General features: G+C 40.9%; 1 pseudogene; it reads right to left on the bottom strand.

Annotated features, from left to right (window-relative positions):
• Nucleotides 1-322: 322 nt before the first annotated feature.
• LOC118968333 (U2 spliceosomal RNA) lies at nucleotides 323-444 on the bottom strand (annotated as a pseudogene).
• Nucleotides 445-12,318: the final 11,874 nt, after the last annotated feature.

The following is a 12,318-nucleotide window of genomic DNA, read 5'->3' on the forward strand; positions in this document are numbered from 1 at the left end:
TGATTAATCTACTGCCAGGGAGATTTATACTTTACCAGGGAGATTTATACTTTCATAGGTTTTCTTGTTACTAATCAGCACCTTTTCAGTTTAAAGAAGTCCCTTTACCATTTCTTACAAGGCCAGTTTAGTGGTGATTAACTCCTTTAGCTTTTGCTGCCTGGAAAACTCTTTATCTTTCCTTTAATTCTGAATGATAACTTTGCCAGGTAGTATTTTTGTTCAAAGTATTCTTTCTTTCAGCATCTTGAATATACCGTGCCAATCCCTTCTGGCCTGCAAAATTTATGCTGATAGTTCTATGCATGTTCTCTTGTATGTAATAGGTTATTTTTTCTCTTGCTGCTCTTAAGATCATCTCCTTTTCTTTAACTCATTACATTTTTATTAAACTGATAAGAACAGATACTACACTTGATCTTAGCCAAAAGGCCGAGAAGCGATACATTTTTATTATAACGTGTTTTGGTGGAAGTCTCTGTGAGTTCACCTTTGTGGAACTCCCTGGGCTTCCTGTATCTCAATGTCTGCTTCCTTGCCATGGTTAGGGAAGTTTTCAGCCACTAATTCTTTGTGTAAGTTGTTTGCCCCTCTCTCTCTCTTCCTTCTGGGAACCCGGATAATATAAATGCAAGTCTGGTGTTTGATGTTGTCCCATGAGAGTCCCTTAAGCAATGTCCACTTTTTTTTCATTCTTTTTGTTTTTGCTGCTCTGATTGGGCAAATTCCACTGCCCTGTCTTCAAGTTTACTGATCCCTTCTTCTGTTTCATTTATTCTCTTGTTGAGCCCCTCTAATGTGTTTTTCACTGCAGTTAATTGTATTCTTTAGCTCTTTAGCTTCTATTTTATTTTCTACATATCTTTTCCATATATTTCTATTTCTCTTTTGAAGTTCTCACTGTGTTCATCTGTTCTTTTTCCAAGTTCAGTAAGCACCTTTATTACTTTGAACTCTTTATCAAGTAAATTACTTTTCTCTGTTTCATTAAGGTTTTTTCCCCTAAGGTTTAATCTTGTTCTTTCATTTGGAACATATGCCTCTATTTCTTCCTTTCCTTTGACACTCTGTGTTGGGTCTATGCATTAGATAAAAGAGCCACCTCTCCCAGTCTTGAAGGAGTAGCCTTATGTAGGAGATGCACCTTATCATTCAACTCTGCCCTAGTGCTTGATTGTATATCAAACTTTTGTGATTGTTCAAACAGCCTTGTTATTTTGAATGGCTCCTGGTAGTGTTCCAAGACCTGTCAGTGTCCCAAAGGGGAGGATCTCAGTCCGCACCTAGCTTCAGGCTGATTAGAAGCCAGATCCTTAGCAGCAGATTATAAAGTTTGCAAATATATACATCCCTGTGGGGCCACAACTGTATACTCTGCTGGCCATGAGAAATAGGTGATCTATAGGTGTACCCTGGTAGTTGCAAAAATCAGAGCTTCAGATGAGTGTATAAGCCCCCATTCTGGGAGACATTGGTAAACCGTAGTGAGGCAGTGGAAGAGCACAAAGATGGCACCTTGCAGTCTGTGTTCCCTGAGAGCACCTCTGTCGACTCCTGGACACGTGCCAAATCTGAAGCCTGCCCCACAAGCCAAAATTCTAGGACTACTAAATAGACTCTTTCATAAAAAGGCTGTTTCGGGGTGTGTTTCAGTGTGCTAGTTGTGTAGTTCTCTGGGGGTGGTAGTCTGCCAAGAACTATGTTTCTAACTGTTACAGCTCTGTGGGCCCCTGGCCTCCAGAGTCAAGTGGTCAAGGGATGTCCCTTTGAAAGTGACCCCAAAACCAAGATGCCCCAGGTAGAAGCCAGGGTACCAGATACATGTAAAAGCTCCCTTCTGGGAGATACTTATGCTCTGGAGTGTGGCACAATGAGAGCATGAAAATGGTGTTAGCCAGCTGTTTCAAGGTAGAGGGAGAGTGGGAAGATGGTTCCTACCAGCCAGCTGGCCCTTAAGCTATGTATTAAATTAGATGTCTGCTCCTCAGGTCAGTGATGGAAATTGCACTGAGCCTCTTTCACATAAATTCTGGTTGCCTCTCAGTTGGCTGCCTTTGTCTGGGGTGGGTGAGTAAGTCCATGCATGAGCCCTTTAAGAGTCATTTCTCAGATTGCTGTAGCCAGTGGGTCTTGTGGACATGGGTCCCATTAGTTTTCAAAGATAGATGTTTTGGGCGCTTATCTCTCAGGTGTGGGTCTTAAAAGTTGGATTGCCTAATGTGGGGCTTAAATTATGCACTTCTCAAATAGAAAGAAGCTCTGGGTTTGGAGTTCCCCTCATTGTGCATTGCCAGGCCAGGAATGAGATTTATGCCAAGACTGTGCTGCAGTCTCTTCTACCGGCTTCAGCGTGGGCCTTCTCTCATTTGCCTGATATGTAGGAGTCACTCAGCCAGTTTTTAGGTTTTCTTCAAAGGGAGCTGTTCCATATGTAACGGCAAATTCAGTGTGCCTGTGGGAGGAGGTAAGCTCAGGATCCTTCTATGCTGCCAACTTGAACCCAAGTATTCATTTTAATGTTCTGGTCATGATTAACCCAGCCAGGGACTCATAAAATTTACAAATGTATGCATCCTGTGGGACTGTATACAGCTCCTTGTTATATCTTCAGTACCTAACATAGCTTCTGGTGAACAGATAAATCATGAATAATATTCCTCTGAATAAATTCACAGAAATGGAATTATGGCAGATTATATAATTGAAATCTAACTTATTATATATTAAGTTTAATATATAGAAAATATAAAAAAATGAAACAATGAATTACAGATGATTTTAACATATTAATTTACTTGGTGATCTACCACATAAATCCATAACACTTTCAAAAGACACCTCTGCATATTTACCATGTGATGTGCTAGATACTCTGATGGTATGGGAAATGAGGCATTATTCCTGCTCCAAGAAGTTTGAAATGTTGGGTAGAGGATTAGGAAATATACATGTGAAAACCAACCATTGCTTTTCAAGGCAAAAGCTAACACTAAATCAATGGCATAAAGAATACTGTCCTCAGTAATTCAGAAAAGTATAGCATGATCAGCTAGGGTATTGTCAGACAATTTTACAAAGAATCTGTACTAGTTTATACTTTCACTAGTACTATGTACGGGTATTATCTTTTTATTCCTCTTTCATTTCAGCCATTCTGGTGGTATGTGAACACAACACATTATTGTTTTAACTTGCATTTCTCTGACAACCAATGAAATTGAGCAACTTTTTGTGTTTTCAGCCAGTTGGATATCCTGACATATGAAGTGTATGTTCAAATATTTTGCCAATTTCTTAACTTAGGATTTCTCATCTTTTCCTTTTTGTTTTGTAGGTGTTCTTTATATATTCTCTTTACAAGTACTTTGCCAGATGGATGTATTGCAAATATCTTTTCCCACTCTGACTTGCCCTTTCATTAATTATCTTAATGGTGTGTTTTGATGAGAATATTTTAATTTTAATGTAACCCAATTTATCATTTTAAAAATGGTTAATGTTTTTTGTGTCCTCTTAATCTCTGTTTATTTGAAGGTCATAAAGATATTTTCATATGTATTTTTCTAATATATTATTTTACATTTGTACCTACAAATTATCAGTACTTTATCTTATGTATGGTGAGAGGTAGGGGTAAAGATTCATTTTTTTTCAAAATGGAAATATAATTGATCAATACAATTTATTGCAAAGGCTGTCCTTTCTCTACTATTATTCTAGCCAATTTGAGGACAATAAACATCTTTGTAATATTAAATCTTCCAGTTCATGAACATATCCTTTCATTTATTTAGGATGTCTTCAATTTCTGTCTATAATGTTCTTTAGTCTTTAGATTTTACTTGCAAATATATAATTTGATGTTCACCTTGTGCTTAAATCAGTGGGTCTAAAAACTAGGAAATATTAGAATTACCTATAAAATTTTTAAATAATATTGATCTACAGACCCTACTTCCCAACTATTGCATCAGGATCTCTGGGAGTAAGGCTCTGGGAGTCTAAAAAGCCTTTCAGATTCCTCAACACTTTTGATGGAAGTATAAAAGTTGGTACAGTCTTTCTTTTTGCAAATTTGGCAAATGTTATTGCATTTAAATAGTCATACCTATTAACCTTGTGATTATATATCTAGGAAGTTAACTTATATGAAGTTTGTGAACATTTATGAATACATATATAAAATAATGCTGGTCACAGCATAGTTTGTAGAAGGAAAATTTAGCAAACTACCTCACGTTCTATCAGTGAATGAGGTATGCTACTTACATATAGTGTAATACTAGGCAGATGTTGAAAGGGAAGAACCAAATCTACAAGTACTGCAGCAGAAAGATATCTAAGGTTGTTAAAATTTTTCAAATCAAGCAGAAAATTCATTAAAATAAGCCAAAATAGTTAAACATACAAATACATATCACACACAAATGTGTGCATACATAAAGGCAGTCAGTTAAGTGTATCCTCTGGGGAATCTGAAGCTTCCTTACTTCCTGTCATCCCTCTGTCCCCAAATCCTATAAATGATCAGTAGGGCAATCAATAAATCAGAGTCAACCCATATGAAAGCCAGGATGATTCTAGTGGAAATAGTTGGGGTTGTTTCCTGGGAGGTATCCAATGCTGGGTTGCAGAAGTTTAGTGGGGTGAATTCCTAGTAGTTTCTGAGGAGAATGACAGGCAAGAATTGGTTGGCTCACTGTATATGCATTTGGCAGCAGGTTGAGAAAAAAATCCTTTTTTGAATTTACATACTCCTTTATTCTATTTCTGTTTATAATGAGCAATCATGACTTAGATTATATAAACTTCTCATTTTGACCATGTTAAAGTTTTTAAAGTATGCAATTCAGTGTCATTAAGTACATTCAAAATATTATGCAATCATCACTACCATCCATGTCTAGAACTTTTTTATCATCCGAAACAGAAACTCTGTACCCATTAAATAATAACTTGATTCCTCTCTGCTCTCAGCTTTGGGTAACTTCTATTTTATGGTCTGTCTCTAAGAATTTGCCTATTCTAGGTATCTCATACATTAGAATCATACATTTGTCCTTTTATGTCTGGCTTCCTTCACTTAGCATAATGTTTTCAAGGTTAATCCATGGCATAGCATATACATGAATATTTTAAGTAAATATTAAAACATAATAAATGTGGGGGAAAAATTCCCAAGTTCTTTCGGTATAAAGCCAACCTTGGGACCCCTGAATTACTTGACTTTCACAAGTACAAATGATCCTGGTGCTTGAGCTCGTTTGTCCTGCAGCTCTTCTTACATGAGGCTGTCAGTTCTGCCAATAAATTCCTCAAGGGCCCAGCTTAGTCATCAGTTTGTCCATGTCTTCCTAGACATTCCAGGCAGAAATATTAACCATTATCTGGATGTTTTAAACTGTATCCACAGCCATGTTTTATTTGTCTATGAAATTTTTTAGTTTGATCCCTAATTTACAAAATTTAAGATTCCCACAACCAACTTTTCCCGTTATCAGGATATGTGACTTCTCTTGAAAACTGCAGGATCTGACATCCTGAGCCAGCCTAGGTGTTATCCTAGGCAGCAACAACTGTTTAGAGTGGGGAAGCAGCTGTCCACTTTGTGGGGCTATGTTCTCTTCTGTGTGACACAGTCCCCACTTTCCTAATGCCTCCCTCCCTGTGAGGATGAACACCCATTGCTGATTATAAATACTTGCTCTGATGTTTTTCTGAGAGTGGAGAAATACTTTTCTGAAATCCTGTGACAATCAAAAGAGGGATTATTTTTAAATGAGAGGGTTCTGGGACTCCTATACTAGGCCCATATCATTCACTCATTTATATTACTTACTGGTCCCTGTTTCATTTGAGTTTGCAACACTTAGTGAACTTAATCCTGGGCTTTATGTGCAGCGCACATCTCTCTTGCTATTCTCTGAATTTCTTGCAATATGTAGAAAGCACTGTATAAATGGTTATAAATGACTACCAGGTCATATAGCGTCATGCTCAACTTCCACAGTGATTTTCAGGCTCCATTTCTGAAACTGTTTTAGACATTATCTGCTTCCTCCCAGGTATGCTTTCTTTTTCATCTGAGAAACTCCCACCTGTTCTTCATAGTACAGATTAAATGTTACATTCTGCTAGGAGTCTTCCAAAGGACTCTCCCTGTCCCTCTGCATGTGAAGCTTTTAGCTTCTCCTGCTCTTTTCTGGTGAAATCCACTACTCATTACTGCTCACTTCTTTGATCTCAGCAACACCCCTTACTCCACTCTGGGAAACACAAACCTCTCAGGCATGGATGCCTGTCAGCACCTAGTGAAGGTGCAGGCACATAGTGGGTCCTCAGTACATGTTGAAAGATGACATGTTAAAGGGAACTATTTTTTAGCGTCTAATTTTCTTTAAAGTCTGTTGATGTAAGGCTGTTTGGAGCAGGCTGTTGTTTTTCCTGGTTCCTGCATTTTCCTTTGTTTTTCATGGAACATGTAGCACTGATTTCCTGTAAGGCTTTGCAAATAAATATCAAGGTCATGGGCTGGAAACATTTCTGGAGCTATTGTGGCACCTCTTGATTCCACTGGGCCAAGAAATGCTTTCAACCCCAGAGGGCAGAAGTTTTTCAAAACAAGACCATTCCAATAAGGGTGTGTGCTTTCTCCAACTTGTTCCCCGCCTGCGTGCATTTTAACTACTTTGGAAGAATGGAAATTCTGCAAAAGCTTTGGTATTTTTGAACCACTGAGTAGGCTAGGTGATGGGGCCTGCAGTGATTTCTTAGTGAGTGGTTAGTACAGACAGGAACATGGGGAGGCAGTGACAGAGGCCCTTCTGAAGAGCCAGCGCCGCCTCCCACTCGGGCCTCCCTCTTCCTCTTCCTGGGAGGGGGGCTTTCTGGAGTACGCTGTCCGGGACTTTGATCCCTGTGACAGGCTACAGCAAGTGTGGGGGATCCCGTTCCAGGATTTAGCCCCTTTTCAATGTACAAGTTGACAAAACAAACTTTTCCCTTAATTTGTCCATTTCTTTGTCCTGGTGTTTCTTCTTTCTTCCTTTTCTTCCCCTCCTCTTTAACACTTTGCTATTTGTCTGAGTGGGCTCTGTGCTTATAAACAAGAAAGTGCAAGGGCACAGTCAAGGGGTGTTGTATTATGGACCTCGGAGCAGCCCCTGGGTGCTTGGTTCAACTCAAAGGATGCAGCCTCCCTTAAAGGGAGGAGTGAGGAGTGGGCATTTGTGGGGAGCTGTATCCTCCTGGAGAAGCTTTAAAGGCCCTGCCTGGGGTTGCTGAAGTTAGGCCTGGGTTCCTACCACCACTACCACCTCCAGATTATGGTTTTCAAGGGTAGATAACAGGAGCCTTTGGGGAAGATTTAGCTTCCTTATAATCTTCGGCCAGCCCTCTTCCACCATTTAAGGGGAAAAATAACATTTTCTCTATTATATGTAAAGAACTTCAGCCTGATTGCTGAAATTTCTGGAACCATCAGGGAAACCTGGTTTTTATCTTTGCCCCCTGACACAGTTCACTTCAACACACACACTCCCAATGATATACAGATGTTTCCTGAGTTATGTTTTGACTCATGATTTTTTGACTTTACAGTGGTGCAAAAAAGATACACATTTAGTAGAAACTGAGCTTTGAATTTTGAATTGGAAACTTTTCCTAGGCTAGAGATGCGTGGTTCAGTCCTCTCTCACGGTGCTGGGCAGCGCTGCAAGCTGCAGCTCCCAGCCAGTCAGCCATGCGGTCAGGAGGGTAAACAGCTGATTTGCTTATGACCAACCTGTAACATAGAACCATTCTGTTTTTCAGTTTCAGCACAGTATTCAATAAATTACATGAGATATTTAACACTTTATATAAAATAGGCTTTGTGTTAGATGATTTTGCCCAACTGTAGGCTAATGTAAGTGTTCTGAGCGTGTTTAAGGTAGGTTTGGTTCAGCATGTTAGATATAGTACAGGCATTTTCAACATATTTTCAATGTACAATGGGTTTATCAGGGTGTGACCCCATTGTAAATTGAGGAAGATCTGTATAAAATTGTTCTGAAGATAGCAAAGCCTCCCAGTTCTGGATTAGAGGAAGGTTTAGAATGAACCAACACCTTCCTCTCAGCTGCAATCCTCTGACTTAATTAGACACAACTTTGTACATGGCTAGATCCAGCCCGATCCATTCCAGTGTTGGATGTATAAGGGGCGGGCAGCAAAAGGACCTTGGAAGCCCACCCTTCCCACTTATGGCTAGCTCTGCCTTTGGAACATCTACTGGCTTGGTTCCATGTTTCTGTCTCCAGGGCTACCCAAGGATTGTGCTTGGATTATTGGAGCTACCTTCCACTATCTCCCTGCCCACAGTTACTGTATACTGCGCTCTTGATCATCTGAGGAAGGACTAGGGTTAGGAGCCTATCAGCATCTTATTTTTCTTTTACTCCATTTAGACCAATGAAAATGTCACCTCTTCATTGAGACTTCTGTTTCCCCAGCCAACATCCATTGCTGTACCCTCTGGGTCTTCATCATAACTTAAAATTCTTTGTGGTCTCTGCCCCTTAGATTGCAGATGTCCATGTAATCTAGACAGACCCTCATCACAGTCTGCCTTTTGTTACAAAGCTCTGTTTCCCCACAAGATTGTGAGCCCCTTGGGGACATCCCTGACACCAAGCAGAGCTTTTCACTCATCATAGGAATTCCCCAGATGTTGAATGGAACTGAATTGAAGTTGTAAGGATTTTAGATGTAGACATAGACAACTGGGAATCAGAATGGATTGGAAAGGAAAGGCCAAGAGCTGGAAAGCCTACTTCAAAGGCTGCCCAGCCCTGGCAGGAGATGACGAGCAAGGGGGGTCTTTCTCATACACCTGGTCAGCACAAAGCAATAGCTTTTACCTTGGATGCTTTTCAAGCCTCATCCCAGACAAATTCAATCAGAATCTCTGGAATGGGGTTCAAACATGGATATTGTTCAAAGCATCCAGATGATTTCCATGGACAATTGGGAACCATTGGCATAGGACATTAGAACTTGCAAGGAACTCCTATCTTTCATGAAGCTGCCCAGAGGTCACTGCAGGATCCTGCCAAACAGTCCACAGAGGGAGGGGATAGTGAAGGTGAGTTGGTAGATGGCATTGACATGGAAAGTGTTAGGTAGCCTATTTCCTTTCACATCTGGTGCACACCCTGTCTTCTGTAGGCCTTGGAGCTTTATGTCAAGACAGGATAGAAGATGGGGCAGGCACGGAGAGCTTGCAGAGAAAAGGGACTCCAACTTCTGCTTACTGGTGGAAATCTATTTTCAGGCTTGTCAGTCTATCTATTGTCCCAAGGAGCAGACTCCCCCAGTCAAGCCAGCCTCCCATACCGGATTAGAACCACCATGCAATTGTGTAGACACACACTCAGTGACTTGGAGCACGGCTTGGTCTGCACTGGAGAGTTTTCTGCAAAGGGCTTTCCTTGGGCAGAACATCCGTTTTTCTTCTGTTGCCAATAAAAAACCCCGGCACTGTTCTTTCTCCTTCGCTTTCTTCTATTGCTTCTGACAGAGTTTGCCAGTCAGCCGAGGTCAGGATTTCCTTTTTACAAACAACCTGCTTTCAGTCAGTGGGGCCAAAGGTTTCCTAAATTACAAACCCTTTCATTTCTTCTGCCACAAGTTATCCTGTCAGTTTGTATAATTGCACAGAATGAAAAGAAATGGGAGCATTCAGAGACACTGAAAGAAAGAAGTGCTTTTACTAAGTGTGGATTGTCAAAAACCAATCCTGAGTTGGATGCACAGGACTATTCTAGCTGAAGCATCTAGCTGTGGATAGTGTGGGTATGTTCCAGTGTCCAGAAATAAATTTCTTATACGTCTTCAATGAACACACAATGTCCATGCCATCATCTCCACATTTTGTTAAGCAAATGGCCTCCTTTATATTCACTGGAACTGGGAAATAGCTGTGTCATAGCCAAATGTTTTGAAAAGCAAATTTTAAAAGTTATTACAAAATGTGTATTTGACCTCTGTAAATGCTGATTGGAAGACAAATTTTAAACCAACCTCTGCAAGGATTGAGGTGCTAAGGTTTAACAAAAAGCATTTAAACCTCATTGGATAATTGTACTAACTGTGGACAGGACACCAAATACACCTTGGAAACTGAAAGGGGCCACCTAAGCTCATCCTGGTGATAGAGTAGGGAGGCAAAGCCAACTTTCATTGACCTGAGAGCTCATGATCTTTCCAAGATTCTGTGTGGTATCCAGGAGTTGGTTGGGGTCATGACTCTGACTTATTTGGTGGTGACCTCTGGGCCAAGCATTTAATCTGAGTTTAGTAATCTGTAAAGTAAAAGGACCTCAACTAGCCACTACTTAGATTTAACAGTTTAAGTCTAGTTTAGTGTAGAATCATTGCCACAGTGACAGACTCCAGGCTGTGTGTGCTAATGCTGTGCCTTGAATGAAATTTGTTCCTGTCCTCTTCCTTTATTGCATGAAGGGGAATAGTCACACTCATGTATAATAAAAGCACTGAGCCTGAAGTTTTGCTCTCAGATGAAAGACAAGGCCCTCACCTCTCCCTCTCCTAGTGGCTTTGTACTTAGTCCCATGGGCCTGGAGCTTCCTTCCCTTCCCTTCTCCCCCTGGCATGGGCTCCCTGTCTCCCTGTCCTGCTCAGGCCGACTGTAGCCTTCAGGTCTCAGCTTAGACCTTAGTGCTGCAGGCAAGCAGTTCTTCCCAGCCCAGCTGCCCTGTTAGCCCCACCTCTCACCCCTTCACCATTGTTCATTGAAGCCTGTTTTATTATTGTAACTGATCCTTTTTCAATAGCCACCATCCCAAAGCTTGAGGTCAGGGATTACACTTTCTCGTCTTGTTTTCAGACCAGGCCAGAATAAGGCAATACCCTGATAAGCTATCTGCAGAGTCAAGGAGCTAGTTCATTAGTTGGAGAGAAACACACCCCCCAACCATGTGACCATGTAATATAATAACAGGCAACATTAAGTAATCTACTAGGAAGTATACCAAACACTTTACATATATTAATTTACTTTGTCTTCATAATAATCCCCTAAAGTAGATATTGTTATTTCCTTTTTATAGATGAGGAAACTAAGGCACAGAAAAGTTAAATAACTTGGCTAGGTAAAACAAGGAAGCTGGGAGTGGGACCCAGGCAGTCTGCCTGCAGAAGCCAGACTCTTACCCCCTAGGCAGCACTGTCTCACAGGGGTGTTGAGACCCCTTGACTTGGAGTGTCCAGAGTCCTCTTGTGTCTCACCATTCTCCCCATCTGACCTATCAGCAAATGCCGTCATTGCTATTACTAACCCCCTCTCCCCCTCCGATTTCCATTTCTGCCATCCTAATCTGAGCCCAGCCTTGGCTTGCGTGGACTGCCCTCTGAGCCTAGTAAGTCGTTTCACCATTTCTCTTGGCCTTCTACAGCCCATTCTCCACTCAGCAGCCAGGGTGATCACTTCAGAGTACATCAGATTTTGTCACACTCCTGTGTAGAGCCCTCAGTGGCCTCCCATTTAGAACTGTATCCAGATCTCTTACCAGGACTTCCAGATCTCTTACTGTCTCCCTTCCTCTCCAAAGTCATCTCTTCTTGGACCCATGGGTGATTTTTCACTCCTGGTACATGATAAATAGCAATATTCTCCTCTGAGGACCTTTGCTTGTCTACTCAGTCCCTGATCTTCACCTGTTGCTTACTTCTTAGCAGTTGGTCCCTGCTCTGTCAAACACTCACGTGGGAGTCCAGCTCCAGCCTAGGGGTGGGATGCCCGAAGGTGCAGGACAGAGTCGGCGTATGGTGAGACAGGACACGGAGTCAGTTGTAGGAGGTCTCTCGACAAAGTGCTGATGACAACTTTATTTATATCATTTTGCACAAGGATATGATTATTTTTTATTATTCTGTTGATTAATTAGTATAGGCAGTTGATTAATAAGTATAGGCAAGCTTTTTCCTTTCTTTTTCTTTCTAATCTATTCATGGTTGGTCAAGTGTTAGGAAAAGTTTCGGTCAAGGAACAGAAAAACAATCACCTATCAACATGGACACCATTGTGTTTTATGTTTCTATGCAACGCAGTTTCTAAGTAGTGCATGTGACCATAGGAGTGGGAAGTATGTAGCAGCGACTATGGAGTCTATCAGCTCAGGGTGAAATACAGGTCACCTAGTGCTAGTTAGCTAGGATTCTTTCCCACAAAAATATTCTTAGCAGCTTTAATAAATTTATAATCAATCTAAAATCATAAACTCATATCTTTACTTTATACCCCTTTATAGGGCACAG

The sequence above is a fragment of the Manis javanica genome, chromosome 2 (genome assembly GCF_040802235.1).
Source record: "Manis javanica isolate MJ-LG chromosome 2, MJ_LKY, whole genome shotgun sequence".
NCBI lineage: Eukaryota > Metazoa > Chordata > Mammalia > Pholidota > Manidae > Manis > Manis javanica.